The sequence below is a fragment of the Amblyomma maculatum genome, unplaced genomic scaffold (genome assembly GCF_055883805.1).
Source record: "Amblyomma maculatum isolate TAMU_Amacu unplaced genomic scaffold, ASM5588380v1 scaffold_18, whole genome shotgun sequence".
NCBI lineage: Eukaryota > Metazoa > Arthropoda > Arachnida > Ixodida > Ixodidae > Amblyomma > Amblyomma maculatum.
The window spans coordinates 367,178-381,263 of record NW_028146743.1 but is presented as its reverse complement, the minus strand read 5'-3'; the positions used below and the strand labels follow the sequence as shown (position 1 = coordinate 381,263).

General features: G+C 48.0%; 1 pseudogene; it reads right to left on the bottom strand.

Annotated features, from left to right (window-relative positions):
• Positions 1-618: 618 nt before the first annotated feature.
• Positions 619-13,757, bottom strand: LOC146171681 (anaphase-promoting complex subunit 10-like; annotated as a pseudogene).
• Positions 13,758-14,086: the final 329 nt, after the last annotated feature.

The following is a 14,086-nucleotide window of genomic DNA, read 5'->3' as shown; positions in this document are numbered from 1 at the left end:
AGCCCAGTCCGGAATCGTCGACTCATGATTTAGAAACCACGTTTTGGCCACATCCGTCAAATAAAAGGACACATTAATTAATTTAAGAGAATCGTCCCATCGGTTGAAAGCACTGACCCGGTCGTAGCTGTCGAGCCAGTCATCAGCGTCGTCGCCGCGGAGACCGGCGAACATCTGCGGGTCGCGCTGACGGCTACTGACAGTCCAAGTGGCAAGGGGAGCTGGAGTCGAGTTGGTAGCAGCCGGAATAGCGGAGTGGCCTTCTTGTGTCATGACGATGGTGGTCGGGGTCAAACGGCGGCCAGAACGAAGCTCCAGGTGGATGCAGGTGACGAAGCAGCGGGGAAATCAAGGCACACCTCCACCACGTGTAAGGTAACGCGAAGGTCGGACTTGGGGAATCAGGCTTTATTACAGACCTGAAGCCTTGGTCGCACACTGCAGCCAAACACACTCCGCGATGACGATGGGTATCTACAAGAGGGAGCAGGATGAAGATGAAGCAGCACGTTCAGCAGTGTGGAAGATGAAGCGCCACACAGTGCTCACAATATCAATGTCTTAGGCTTTTCCTAGAAGCCAGTTATTATGTTTAACCTGAGAGAAAACAGAGGCGGAAATGGCCAAAATGTAAACAAAAGACGTCAGAGCAGGAGGCGAGTGCAGAAACAAATCGCTTTAATTAGGCAGCTTACATTCGTAAACCCTTCCATAAAGGAATGCTGAAGGCAAGGTTGAAACACGCCATGGTAGGCTTGACATTGCTGAGTGGTGAATGAAACGTTAGGCAAGAGGTGTGAAGAATAGCGGCGGGAGAGGCGTGAACACCTTCATATGCCGCATACGAGTGTCCAGACCGTTCATGTGGTTTTCCAACACAGCGATCTGAACATGGAAGGCACGAACAGGGCGGCCTGCCGAATCTCGTGGAGTGATCCGCACCCATCCTGTTGGCTCATTGAGGACGATAGTATCGATCTCCCGAAGATCGTGGAAAGTATATCCCACTCTCACGGAAATCCTGAAAACACAGATCAGAACAAATGTTAGCAGTACACGACAGTGGCACTGTGCGTTCGTGGTGCTACGCATGCATGGCACAGAGGCTGAATTTAATAAGCAGTGGTAGCTTCTTCGGGCAGCCTCAGTAGCCAGGACAGGGGATCTGAAACGGTTCCTCGTACTGCTTCGCGGGCTTCACGAGCCACCTACTGTAATTCCCCCTCTCCCATAAGCCTGGTTCCAATTCTTCTTAAGCGTGCGGGACGGGCGTAGTCTCTGGTTCTTTGAAACCCATATTTCAGTCCTCAGTTTCGCGCCGTCAGCGCAAGCACCGTCCACAGACCGTCGGATCGCGACAAGATGCTGCGCGCCGCCTGCCTGCATAACATGAACGTTGGCAGGGGCTGTTCGGCCGGTGCACTACAAGAGGCGCCAAGTTGCGTTGTCATACCTATCTCTGGACATCCGGCGAAAAATGTAAAGCTCGCATGGCTGACGAGGCGGCGCTCATACGTGCGCTCAAGCGCGCGTGGGGGCTGAGTTGACAGCACAGCCATGGTAGTTCACTTCAGCCAAGACAGAAAACCTGCGCATCTCGGAGCGATTTTCATGGATAGGGTTACCAACCGGAACGGAAACTGAATCGAAAACCGAAATCGAGCCCGATTATTCGCCTGGAACTGGACCCGAACTGAACCCGAATTTTTATCCGCCACGAAATGAACCCGAATAGGAACAAATCGGAGGAATCGTTCCGAACTGGTTCGCGGTACGGAATTCCGTCCCACTTTGGCTGGAAACTTACGTTCATTATTTCCTAGTTTATCGCTGCTTGTAAAGCGTTCTTCTCGCTTTTTTCCAAAGCGCCCCTGCGAACAGCAAATTACACTGAAATGCTGATAAATTTTCCCTGCCAAAAAGATGAAAATAACGAAGAAAAAAAGGAAAATATGTTGCCACATGCATAGCACCAATCTCTGGCGGTAGGGTATCGTTTCATCCCGAACACGGGAGGCCGCTGCACTGCGCATTGGCGCAGCTCATGGAGAAAGTTCCCTCATTCGAGAGCCTTTCTAGGCTGTGAAAGAATACCATATAAACCATAACATGAGCTCCTGATTTAGATAAATATCTATATATCCATCTACAACTGAAAAACGAGATGAAGGTTCTGTATTCACATATTTCACGCAAATGATTTTGCTTTCCTGTAGTTCGACGACGTCGCAATAACTCACATGGCACGTGCATAGCAGCCATATGCGATGCGACGCCAGCAGATGCAATTTGGTTGACGAGACTTAAGCAGCCGACGCTGATGGTGGGAAGGCCGCATTGGACGGCAATTTACCGCTCTGTTCTCGAGTTGTACCTAACCTCAGGACAAAGACGATCCCATAAACCGATTTCCCCTTTTGCTTTCTCTTGATTTTGTCCATATCGATGTCTGCTTGTTTTATTTGCCTTGAAAAGTGAAAATATGCCACAGTGAAGCTCCGATGTTCTACTGTGAAGACTGAATGGAGAAATGAACTGAGTGGACTTACTAGTACGAGTATTAATTCTCAAGATCTGTTTAGTGTGCTATCGTTTTTGCCTGTAAAGCTACGGTGTCGAAAAAAAACGAAGTCAGTTTAGAAGAGTGGCACTGAAAGGTAGATGTGCACCATTGAGCGAAAATGTAACTATGAGTAACCTGTTCCACGTGCTGCGCGGTGAAGAGGGTGGTCGGGACAAAAACCTTGAAAAACAGGGAGAGGGACGACGTCAGGCGAGCCGAGGTAGGCTGCGATTAGGCCTCAAGGAAAAAAAAAAAAGCAGACGAGGGAATGACAGTAATTGTGCAATCGGTGAACTGCAGTGTGAGACCTTCGATATTCGTTACATTGATAAGCGAGGAAATGTGCCGAGCAAAACAGCATTTGGTCGCCACATGGAAGCGGCTACGTAGGATCGCCCGCAGCGATCATGTACCGCTGCAGGCTGCAATACAATCTCCCCATAAGAGTTTACAAGCCGAGGATGAGCCTGAAGCGTTTCTTCTGGGAAGAGAAAACTGCCTGGAAGGACTCGGAGCAAGCATCAATTCTCAGAAAGCGGAAGTACAGAATCTGCTCTACACATCTGAAAAGTTGCTCAGAATAAGAAGACTCGAGTGTCTTGATTTTGTTTGTTTGTTTGTTTGTTTGTTTGTTTGTTTGTTTGTTTGTTTGTTGGGTTTAGCATCCCACAGCGACTGACGTTATGACAGACGTCGTAGAGGAAAGCTCCCCAAATCTTGAACACCTGGGGTTCATTAACGTGCACTGACATCGCACAGCACACGGCCGCCTAGCTTTTCGCCGGTACTGAAAAGCTGCCGCCGAGGCTGGCATGCGATCGCGGTCCCTTGCCCACAGTAGTCGAGCGCCCTAACCGCTACGCCACCCCGGCGGGGCTTACGAAATTTAGGGAAAAGGTGCCGAGCTCAGAACTGTATTCCGTTCGCGGTGCCATCTATACAAGCCAACGTCGAGAGAGCATTTGCTGGACTAAATCAACAACTCTCGTCAAGTCCCATTCCTTCGGTATTTCTATGCTGGTACTACTAAAACTTTCATCGCCAGCAAATACAGGATAGGTGTCAGCCTACCTGCCTAGACGGCGGTCTGAAGTCCTTGGACCCGGTGGAGTGTTCTGCCAGTCGGATTATACGCAGCTGAGTTTCGTTGTGTGAGCTCAATAGTAGAGTCTCCCAAAATTCTGTTTTTGTGTCGTGATTTATACTTTCGATTTCTGGACACAGCCATTACATATGTACCAGATCCGCCTTATCCTCACATTATTTGCACCTATCTGAAAACTGTTCTGGGTACCGATGGCTAAGGGTATGGATTCTGAAAAGACTTTGTTTGAAAGCGCCTCCAGATGCTTTACTGGCTGTTATTTAGTGTTCTATCTGCCGGGGGGTATTCTACCCTATATAGCCGATAGTGCTCAGTAATCTCTTCATAGCTGACTAGCTCGTCCCTGCTTGCAGGAAGTTCATAGCCTACCCGGAAGGCGAGACCGTGGGCAAGCTTATGAACTCCCTCATTTCCTTGAAGCTGGCAGTGGTCAAATCAAACCGTTGGCAGCATTTACTGAGCACATAGTAAAATATTTGCGAGCAGCCATGATGTCATGTCATGCTTGCTGTAAATTATAGGACCAAACATACCAGTCTAGCCTCAGAGTGGTTCTAGAAGAAAGTATATAGCGCGCAGGTGCCTCAGAGTGGTTCTAGAAGAAAGTATATAGCGCGCAGGCAGCCATGACGCGCAACACGACGGTGACCGCATCATTTCGAGGCCACAGGAAAGAGACAATTAGTTAATCCGGATTCTCCGGCGAATACGATAATGATCGACTTCGATCCCAATACGTAGCGGAGGGGACATTTGTCAGCGCCTTTCGGCCTACGACATAACGGGTGCGTTTGCATTTCACCTAAACAGAAGAGAAATGCAAAGGCATCCGCGTGCTGTGTGATATACAGTCACAAATATGGTATATACATCTTTGGTCTTGACATGTGTGCTAGGTTTGACATTCGTATGATTTCAAGATCTTTGAGTAGGAGCCGGACGGAGAATTGTTTTACAAGTAATAGAGGTTTCGCTCCCAACTGACTGAAAAATGACAGTTGGAGTTCCTTGTCCTGAACTTGTCTAGGGCATGCGGTTGTGATCCGGTAGCGGAGTAGTACTAAGGCGTGCTGCGGTGTGCGAGCGGGCGGGAAGAACGAAAAAGAGTGGCCTGCTGAGAACACTTTTACTTTGACTGAGCAAATCATAATTATTATCATCACACGTAGTCATCACCGGACCTGCACCGCACTCTTGGACACAACAGCTACGCGGGAGTGCGAGAGGGCGAAGTAAAGTCGCATGCGCTGATCACACTCAGTCACGCAGTGAAGACAGCAGAACAGCAAGTGGACAAGACCACATTTCACGGTTGGGGCGTGGAGGATAAAAAAAATTACTCGCGAGGAGGCGCTTGGCGCTGTTCCGTGTCAAAATTTCGCAGAACCGTTCATAATAATGCAAGACAACGGCGCGAAAAACGGTGCAGGGAGGCAAGAAGCGACTAACACAAAACGGACCGAACTGGGTATATTTCGCACGCTGTCGCATTAACTGCAGAAGGCATACAGCAAAGTGAAAAAAAGCCTAAACTAAAACAGCGAACCAAAACGATCACTCCTAAGTGGTTCATATCTAATTGTAGCCTACCTCTTGCTGCATAAGCGAAGCGAAGGCACGCTCAAACATTTAATCGCGTTTTTGTAGAACAAATGTTTCGCAGAGTTCATGTGATTGCATAATACAAATGCGAAGGATTTGTACCTAAAAAAAAAAGGAATACATTCACAGGTTGCCAGATGCATGGTTAGTGCGATTCGTGTGTCTATTGTGACATCGACTGCATGCTGTCTCAACCTGTTGCTTAAGCAGCGGCCGGTCTGGCTGACATAGGTAGTTCCATATGGCAGAGGTGAGAAACATGAACGGAATGGCTCAATAGTCTTCTCTTTTGCAGAATAATTTACCTTCCATCGGGAACTTCTTTTCAACGTTTGTTTTGCACCATTCGCCAAAGTACGTCCGATTCCTAATATCGGAGACCTGACGGGCAAGGATGCTTGCGTATTAAGCCGAGAATGATTTTATTCCGTTGAAGTTCAGCAGGCTGGCAAGACCTTTCCCCCCGTACTATACGCAAAACGTCGGGCTCTACAAGATTTTAAGTTCCGAATCCTGGAATAAAGTCCGGCGCTCTTGCGTCTCTTGTGTGCTTTACAGAACCACCTGAAGGTTGAGGCAGAAGGCGCTTTTACCAAGCCTTACAATCTGCTGCCCAAGTCGCTGATTGCATGAGGCGCAAGATCGCAGCCTTCATTCCCAGGGAACCTCGTTGTTCCCAAGCCCAGTAAGCTACTCACATATTGGGCAATCCACAAGTTTCTTATGAACCCAACAAAGCGCTTAGCCAAGGACCAAACTTTTGGCTACACTCTCAGCTTGGCAGAGTGGAGCTGCTTTCGCTTGTGAGAGAGCGCATGGCGAGGAGGGATGCTGAGGAGCTGGATCAGCGAAGGCGTCGACGTCGTAAGGGCAGCTATATACAAAAAAGCCTCAAGGCACAGACGACGATCGCCTTACTCCAAGCCGCTAGACAATAAAGGCGGTTTCTCTGTGATGGAATGGGACACTTACAAACAAAAACAGTCGTGAAGATATTGCAGGTAACTTCTGTGCTTTGTAAAACGTGAAAGTTCAAAATGTCGAGAGATGAAAAGCAGTGCAAAAAACTGCAGTTAAACAAGCTGGCTGATTAATCAAACATATCAAGAACCTCAGCTAGGCGCTATATATACCTCGTAAAACCAAATACGAAATTTTCTTCTTTCTAGCAAGGCAATTGACAGCACTCGGTCGGCTCTGTTGCAACGGGCGTTATCATCAGTGACGGTTAACGACCCGTTTCCGGTTAAAAGTGCTCAAGAGGTCACCGATTTTTTTTTTTTTTTTTTCATAAGCAAGAATCCGGCGGAGATGTGTGCTCTTTCGGTTCACCTAAATAACACACATTACTCCTTTGCAAGCAGAGTGCGATGTAGTCACAGAAAACCGTGAAAAAAAATCAGCCAGCCGATTTCAAAACCCCTGTGGCGTAGACACTGCAAGCTTTCTTGAGTTACTGTCCCATCTGCGCTCTGCCTTCGCTGAATTTTAAGAAGAGGTGACGCTCAGCATAGAGGACGTGCATAGGATCCTCTATGGCTCTGACCAAAGATGCATGATGTCTATACTTGTCATCTTCGTGAATTCGGGCAGCGGCTACTCTAGAAGCGGCGTAGCCAGAGGGATTGTGTCGGTGTCAGAACACCCCTCGAAAATTTTCGAGCTCTGCATAACCCCAACAATTTAAGGGGTGAAAAAAAAAAGTGGAAAATATAAAGCGTGCATGAAAGACAAAAAGCGGAAAAAATAACTACGACATCTTGCCGGTTGATAGGAGACAACACACCTTCGCACGTTGCATTATACGGTGAATAGACGGAGGATTGGTTCTATTAACAGCGTTTAACATCCAAAGCGACTAAGCCTATGAGGGACGCCGCTGCAGAGGACTCTGGATAATTTATCCACTAACATCGCACAGTAAACGGCTGCTTTGCTTTTAGCCTACGCTGAGCGCCAAGATTACATCCGCATACTTGAATTCGGCAGTGGAGCGTACTAACCGCTGTGTCAGCGCGGCGGGGCAAATTTCCGAATTGGGAGGCTGATGGCACAGGGTAAAAATAACCACAGATCTTTTATATTTGCGGTTCGAATGGTTTAGAAACTATGCTGGTGGTAGTTCACGTATTGTAACCGGATGTAGAGGGAAAATAGAGAAGCAGTGGAGCTATGTCGTGTATTAGTTATTCTACCAACCACGACACCACTGCTCCAGAGGCTCTCTTAATTTTTACTTCTGACAACGTTCGAATGACCTGACCTGAAAAATATTCTAAAAGCCACTTTGGACCACTAAAGTGCGATGAGACGAAAGCCATTATGGCGCGGTGGATCGTAGCCCGCCATTACGGCATCTCTATCTGCCTCTCTTCTTTCATGTCCACCTTCCTCCCTTCCTTTACGGCGAGGTAGATTAGATGTGTCAGCGGAGAATTGTGACAGATACTGACTGCGCCTTTTCTATCCTGTAAATCAATTTGAAATTCCGCTTCTAGACATCTTGGTCTGCTTCTGTTTGCTGTGTGGTGCGGCGTTCGAGGGAGCATCAAATGAAAGGCGCTGCACGGACGCCTGGATAGGACGCCCGGAGGGGTCAGCTTCGCCTATGCATGAATCGCCTGGTGACGTCATGACCTGCCGTGACGGTACATGGCGCATCCCTTGTCGAACACAACCTACATTCCATTGAACGCATCAAAGTTCACCGGCGTCCTATAATTAGTTTACAGGAAATTAAAGGCGCAGTATCTGTCACTCGCGGAATCCCGCTATCCTCACGGTTGACGAGGAGAATTACGATGAACGTTTCACGATCCGGGGCTTGACGCAATTGGTGAAGTGCTCAGCTGCAGGATCTAAGGGATTGCATTTCGATTCCAGATAGAGGTAAGGTTTATTTATTTATTTTTAACTATTTGCATCGAAAGTGTGACACCCTCTGCCGACAACTGGTGACAGCGATGAGGCATTAAAGGCTTACGCCTCAAAATAAACAATCCCTCTCTGCTTCGCATTGTTTTATAGAGTGCTGGTTCCTTCCATCACAGAAGGCCTCTCATCCACCTTCCTAACTCGTAGCAGTGGCGTCGCTAGGATCACCAGCACCCGGTGCAGAGTCTCGGCGCGGCACCGCCCACCCATCTCCGCATTTTAAGCGCCGGATCGCATCTTCCTGTCTACCTCCTCTGTCCTCATGCTTTGCTTTGAAGTCATGTTCTCTATGCACCCAACCACGCAATGCGAGTGGCTTTGTTTTGCCTTTTTAATACTTAGATGCAGCGATTGTGCCCCGCGACTGATAATTCTGAAAAACATCAAGCACATATTTCCGAAAAAGGCAGAAACACTAGCACGCGTAAGTTGCGAGGAAACACACTGAGCAAGTGGCTTCAGACAGGTGATTGCCCAGTATGAATGCACACATTGTAGTTGGGTGCCAAGCAGAGCCTTTCACATGCCACATGAATAGGTGATAGTCTTCTACTTTGCATCCTCTACATTTAACTTTTCTCCTCTTCTTTCCTCCAAAAGGTGCAAGTTGACTTCCGCATTCAGACTGCAAAGTTATCAATGCAGATTGATGCGATACCAAAAGAAAATATTAAGCGCGAAACTACTTTTGTAACTGGGAGACGGTGGGCGTCTCAAGGCTCATTTGCTTTTTTTACGCTTTCACTTGCGTTTCTCATTTTAATCATTATTTTACGTTTTACAGAGAAAAAAGGTAAGAATGGCATAATGCACTAGTGAGCACCCTTGGCTACACTTACTCTAAATTCCCCTTTTCAAACACCTGGCCCTGCTAAAGGTGCCATCCTACTCATTTTTTTTTCTAGTCAGCGAGTGATCAGACTTGTCATTCCACTGAGCAATAGGCATTCCTTGCCTTTCAGCTGAGCAACGGCGTCAGCCACCGCGGCGCCGACTCGTCGGAGGCACGCTGCAGTTGGGGGTTGACAGTTTACATACTCACGGGACGATCACGTGTGCTTCAAGGTTCACACAGTCGCCGTCCAGGCGGGAATTCCCGGCGCAATACGTCAGCCGCTAACAATCGTCTGATAATTCCACAGCGAAGAAGATTCCGCTCTGCACATGATCAAGCTGCGGACAGACACAATCACTGACACAGGCTGCGGACGTTCGGATATTACGCTCAATGCGACAGCAGTCTGAACAGACATATTACGTTTTTTGCGCTTACGCTTACGATCCTTACGAACGATACGCAGTCTGAACGCGGCTTGAGGCGGATGTGTTACTGGGCCGAGGAGCCAGAACGGCATTGGAGATAAATAAATAAACAAGACAAAAGGCATAAGTCTGTCGGAGATATCTGCCAGTGGGTGTCGGCTAACAAGCTCCCGCGTATGGGGTTTCCGATGCGTATCGAGTTAAGGATGGTGTTTCCAGCGTGGTACACGCACGTGCACATTCCCGGTCCAATGTTAAAAGGGCGTGGAGGCTCTGGCATAAACTTAGGCATGTATTTTCAAGCTCTCATCGGAACAGGATAAATCCTTCTGATAAGATCACACTTGTCAGTCAGTGTCTCAGCGGCACCAATGCACGCATATGGGCGTCTTTACACAACAATCCATTTCGCCCCCCCCCCCCCCCCCCGTACCTTCCTCTCTCTCTCACTGCCCAGCTGCACTCCACTGAGCGCTGCACCCGGTGCGGACAGCACCCCCGCACATCCCTCGCGACGCCACTGACTCAGAGAGTTCTGCGACCTATAATACTGCGTAAGTGCTTCATTTATTTGTACAGGTCGATTGTGAGGAAGGCGGAAGCCAAAGAGAGACGAGGAAGGCAGGCGACTGTTTGCCAGTGCCAGGTGAGCAGCCAACACGAGCCTCAGCACGCTACACACGGCAGCTGTTAAGTGAAAGCGAGCGCGCAACTGCTCCATGAAGAACCGGACTCATCTGCGCTATTAAGAACTGCGTCAATATGGCGCGGCATGTGGTGTCCAGCGTCTCATAACTGCATGCATCACGGCTTCACGAGACACCTCGATGAAGGTGTCCCGGATTACTTCTATCGCCTGGCTTGTTTGACAGACTCATCGACACATGAATATGCGATCAACAGTGCTGCGATTGCATACGCGACCTGGACATCATCATCATCGTCAGCCGGACTATACCCACTGAAGGGCGAAGGCCTCCCCCGTTTAACCTAGTCCTGTGCTAGCTGCATCCATTGCACCCTTTTGAATTTCTTAATGTGATTCATCCACCTAATTTTCTGCCGCCCCCCGCAGCGCTTACCTTCCCTTGCAATCCAATTCGTTACTCTTAGAGACCATCGGTTATCCTCTCTTCAAACATGTCCTGCCAATGCCCATTTCTTCTTAATTTCTTCTAGAGTAACTTGAGTTATTTCTCTGATCCACTCTACCATCTCAACATTACACCTACCATTTTCCGTTCCATGACCCTCTGCGTTGTCCTCAACTTAGAACCCTTTTGTGAACCTCTAGGTTTCAGCCCCACAGGTCAGTACCGGTAGGATGCAACTGTTATACACTTTCCTCTTGAGTGATACCGGTGAGCTGCTATAGTCATAATGTTTGAGTACCTTCCAAACGCACTCCACCCTAATCTTATTCTCTCAGTTATTTCCTGTTCGTGGTCCGGATATGCGGTCACTACCTGTCCTAAGTAGGCATATTTGTCTGCCACTTCCAATGCTTCGTTACCTATTTTAAACAGCTGTTTCTTTCCCAGGCTGTTCAGCATTACCTTAGTCTTCTGCATAATAATCTTTAGGCCTACCTATTCTGCTACTCCTGTCTAGATCATTGATCATTAGTTGCAGTTGGTCAACTGAGTTTCTTAACAAGGCAATGTCATCAGCTAATCGCAGATTACTGAGGTATTCTCCATTAACCCTGATATCTAAATGCTCCCATTACATGTCTGAATACACTCTCTGGGTAATCTGTAAATAGCACCGGGGAGATTGTATCTTCTTGCCTAACACCTTCTTTAATAGAGATCGTATCAAGTTTTTTATCCAGAAGTATTGCTGCTGTGCAGCCCCTATAGATATCTTCCAGTATTTTCAAAGATACCCTGATCTCGCTATGCCTGCAAGAATGCCGAGGTTCCGACCGAATGAAATGTTTTCTCGTAGTCAATGAACGCTAGGTATAGGGGCTGGTTATATTCACAGCACTTTTCTATCACCTGGTTTATAGTGTAGATATGATCGATGGCACCCTTTCCAAAATCCTGCTTGATCCTTTGGTTCATTTAAAGTCTAAGGTTGTCCTGATTCTACTAGCTATTAAATTGGTAAATACTTTGCACGGAACTAATAGTAAACTGATTCATCTGTAATTTTTCAAGTCCTTAGCGTTCCTCTCTTCTGAATACAGATAATATTAGCATTCTTCCATGATTCCGGTACTTCCGATGTCGTCAGGTATTGCGTAGACAGGGTGGCCAGTTTTCCTAACAAAATATCCCCTCCGTCCTTTGAGAAATCTGTAGCTAACTGATCCTGCGCGGCTGCTTTTCCCCTCTTCATAGCTTCTAAGGCTTTCTTAACCTCGTCCTTCGTTACTGGCGGAACGTCTGGTTGCTCTTCTTTACAGCCAATTTCATTCTTGTCCTGACTACTAAGGCTACAGCAGAGGTCCGTTTATAACTCCTCGACTACCTTAATTATCTTGTCCGTGTTAGTAATGGCAATACTCGCCTTGTCTCTCAGTGCATAGATATGATTTTCGTGTATGCCTAATTTCCTCATTACCACTTTCAGGCTACGATCGTCCTTTAGAGCATGCTCAATTTTCCCCATGTTATTCTTCCTTATGTCGGTCACCTTGCGCCTACTGATTTGCTTTGATACCTCTGCCAATTCTAACCAGTCTGTTGGGTCTTGATATAAGCAACCTATCATCAAAGCGACCGCGGAGGGGAGAAAAAAAATATATGCGACACACATTATGGCTCATTAATATTGAAATCTTACATCACTCAAAGACATAAAGGCTTCTTTTTTTTTTTTCTTTTCCTCAGGCAGAAAGCACGCATCTTCTCTTTCCATTTGGGCGCATCATCGCCTACCTAAATATCGGATGTAAAACCATTATTTATACGCTAGGGGCCACCCATGGAGCCCGTATACACACAGCTGGGTCAACGTAAGTGTCATCTGCACGCCTTCACACACGGCTGACACCAAAATGAGACGCGCCGCTGTTTCCTCGGGCAAAGCTACGCCATAATGCATCGTAGAATGCGGAAGTATGATTGTAACTGGATCGTGTAACGTGCGACATAACGCGCCTGTATGTGGTCGAAAATCTCCGGCCTATGAGAGCTTTGGCTGAAATACAGAACACTATACTGTGCAGAACACAGTCGACGTCTCAGTGGTGGCGCCTCCGTTTGTGTCTGCATGAGCTAGCCTCAAAATTAGTACATGACTGCTATTTCCATTAGGTCTAGAGACACCAATATGGCAGCAGGCCCGCGACGCAATTATAAGCGAAGAAAATGCCGTTCCAATCCGCGCTCCCGCGTGAAACCTTTGTCGAGTAGCGGTGCATGCCGCCGCGAGCTCGGGCCACTTAAACACTCCTCACGGTGCACAAGAGCAGCATCGCGTTTGGACTCGGGGCGATCACAAGGAAAGCTGCACGCTCTCCAGGACGAGGACCCGGGGAGAACAAAACGGGCCTACGAGACTTGACACCAAAATGCCGTGACCACGCATCCCACATGTGTTCGGCGTTCGTGTCGTCCACAAGACTTCCTGTCGGGCTACGTTTTATGCGATAGTAAAGTGGTCGAGTGACATAAGCCAAACTAATACCTTTTGGGGGTGTAGATTTGGTCACGTCCGTAGTCCAGGTACAGACATATCGCGTGAATTGGCATTTTCCTTGCAAACTGAATGTTCACTTCATGTGGCAGAATCCCGTCCGATTGCCAGTAGGTGTCAAGGGAGTCGTCTAGTAGCTGATGGATGCCATACCCTGAGAAAGCGTGCGAAGAAGAGAGGTTACTTCAGAATCGCCTGCCACATGGATGAAGGAAAAAACTTAGGAGAGGCCCTGACGTCATTTTTTTGAAGCCGGCGCGGCCGCGCCGCGACCCAACGCTTCAACATCTCTCCTCCTCCTACCTAGGTCCCTTAACGCTCGCTCACCTACCTAGGGCCCTTAACACTGCTGTTGCTAGTGGCCCGAGCTTTCATAGCAACAGCGTCGCCGTTGCTAATGGCCCGACTTGGCTAACCCTAAATTTTGACGTCACTTCCGCCACACTTTCTCCAATTCATTGGGAATGGCAAGGGTCTCTCCTAAGCTGTTTCCTTCCTCCATGGCCTGCCAGAATTCGATGTTCACTTGGTACTCGATATCAAGAGCTCACTGGGCCTGCAAGATGAGAGGGACCACACGGCTTGTTCTCCGACGTCCCGGACACCGCGCTCCATCTCCAAACGTGGTACTACAGCGTTCATGGTCCTAATAAGAAGAGAAGGAAGGAAAGGGGACAGAGTCAAACCCGTTAAACAGATGAAACGCAGTACAACGCTCGCACGGATCTAAAAGAAAGCTCCTACTCATCCGTCGACCCTATGAGCAGGATGACTCAGATGAGTGCTCATTTATACGTTGTGCGGATCAAAACACCCCTCTTGCAAGGCGGATAACGTTACAGTGAAAAGAAAAGAATAGGCTGAAATTGGCCGCACGCCAGTATCCGCGGGCTGTCGTTATTCAACTGTCATTTAGGTGGAAACACGAGAACGAGACCACGACGACATGCGGTTTGGATCTGCTCTGAAAT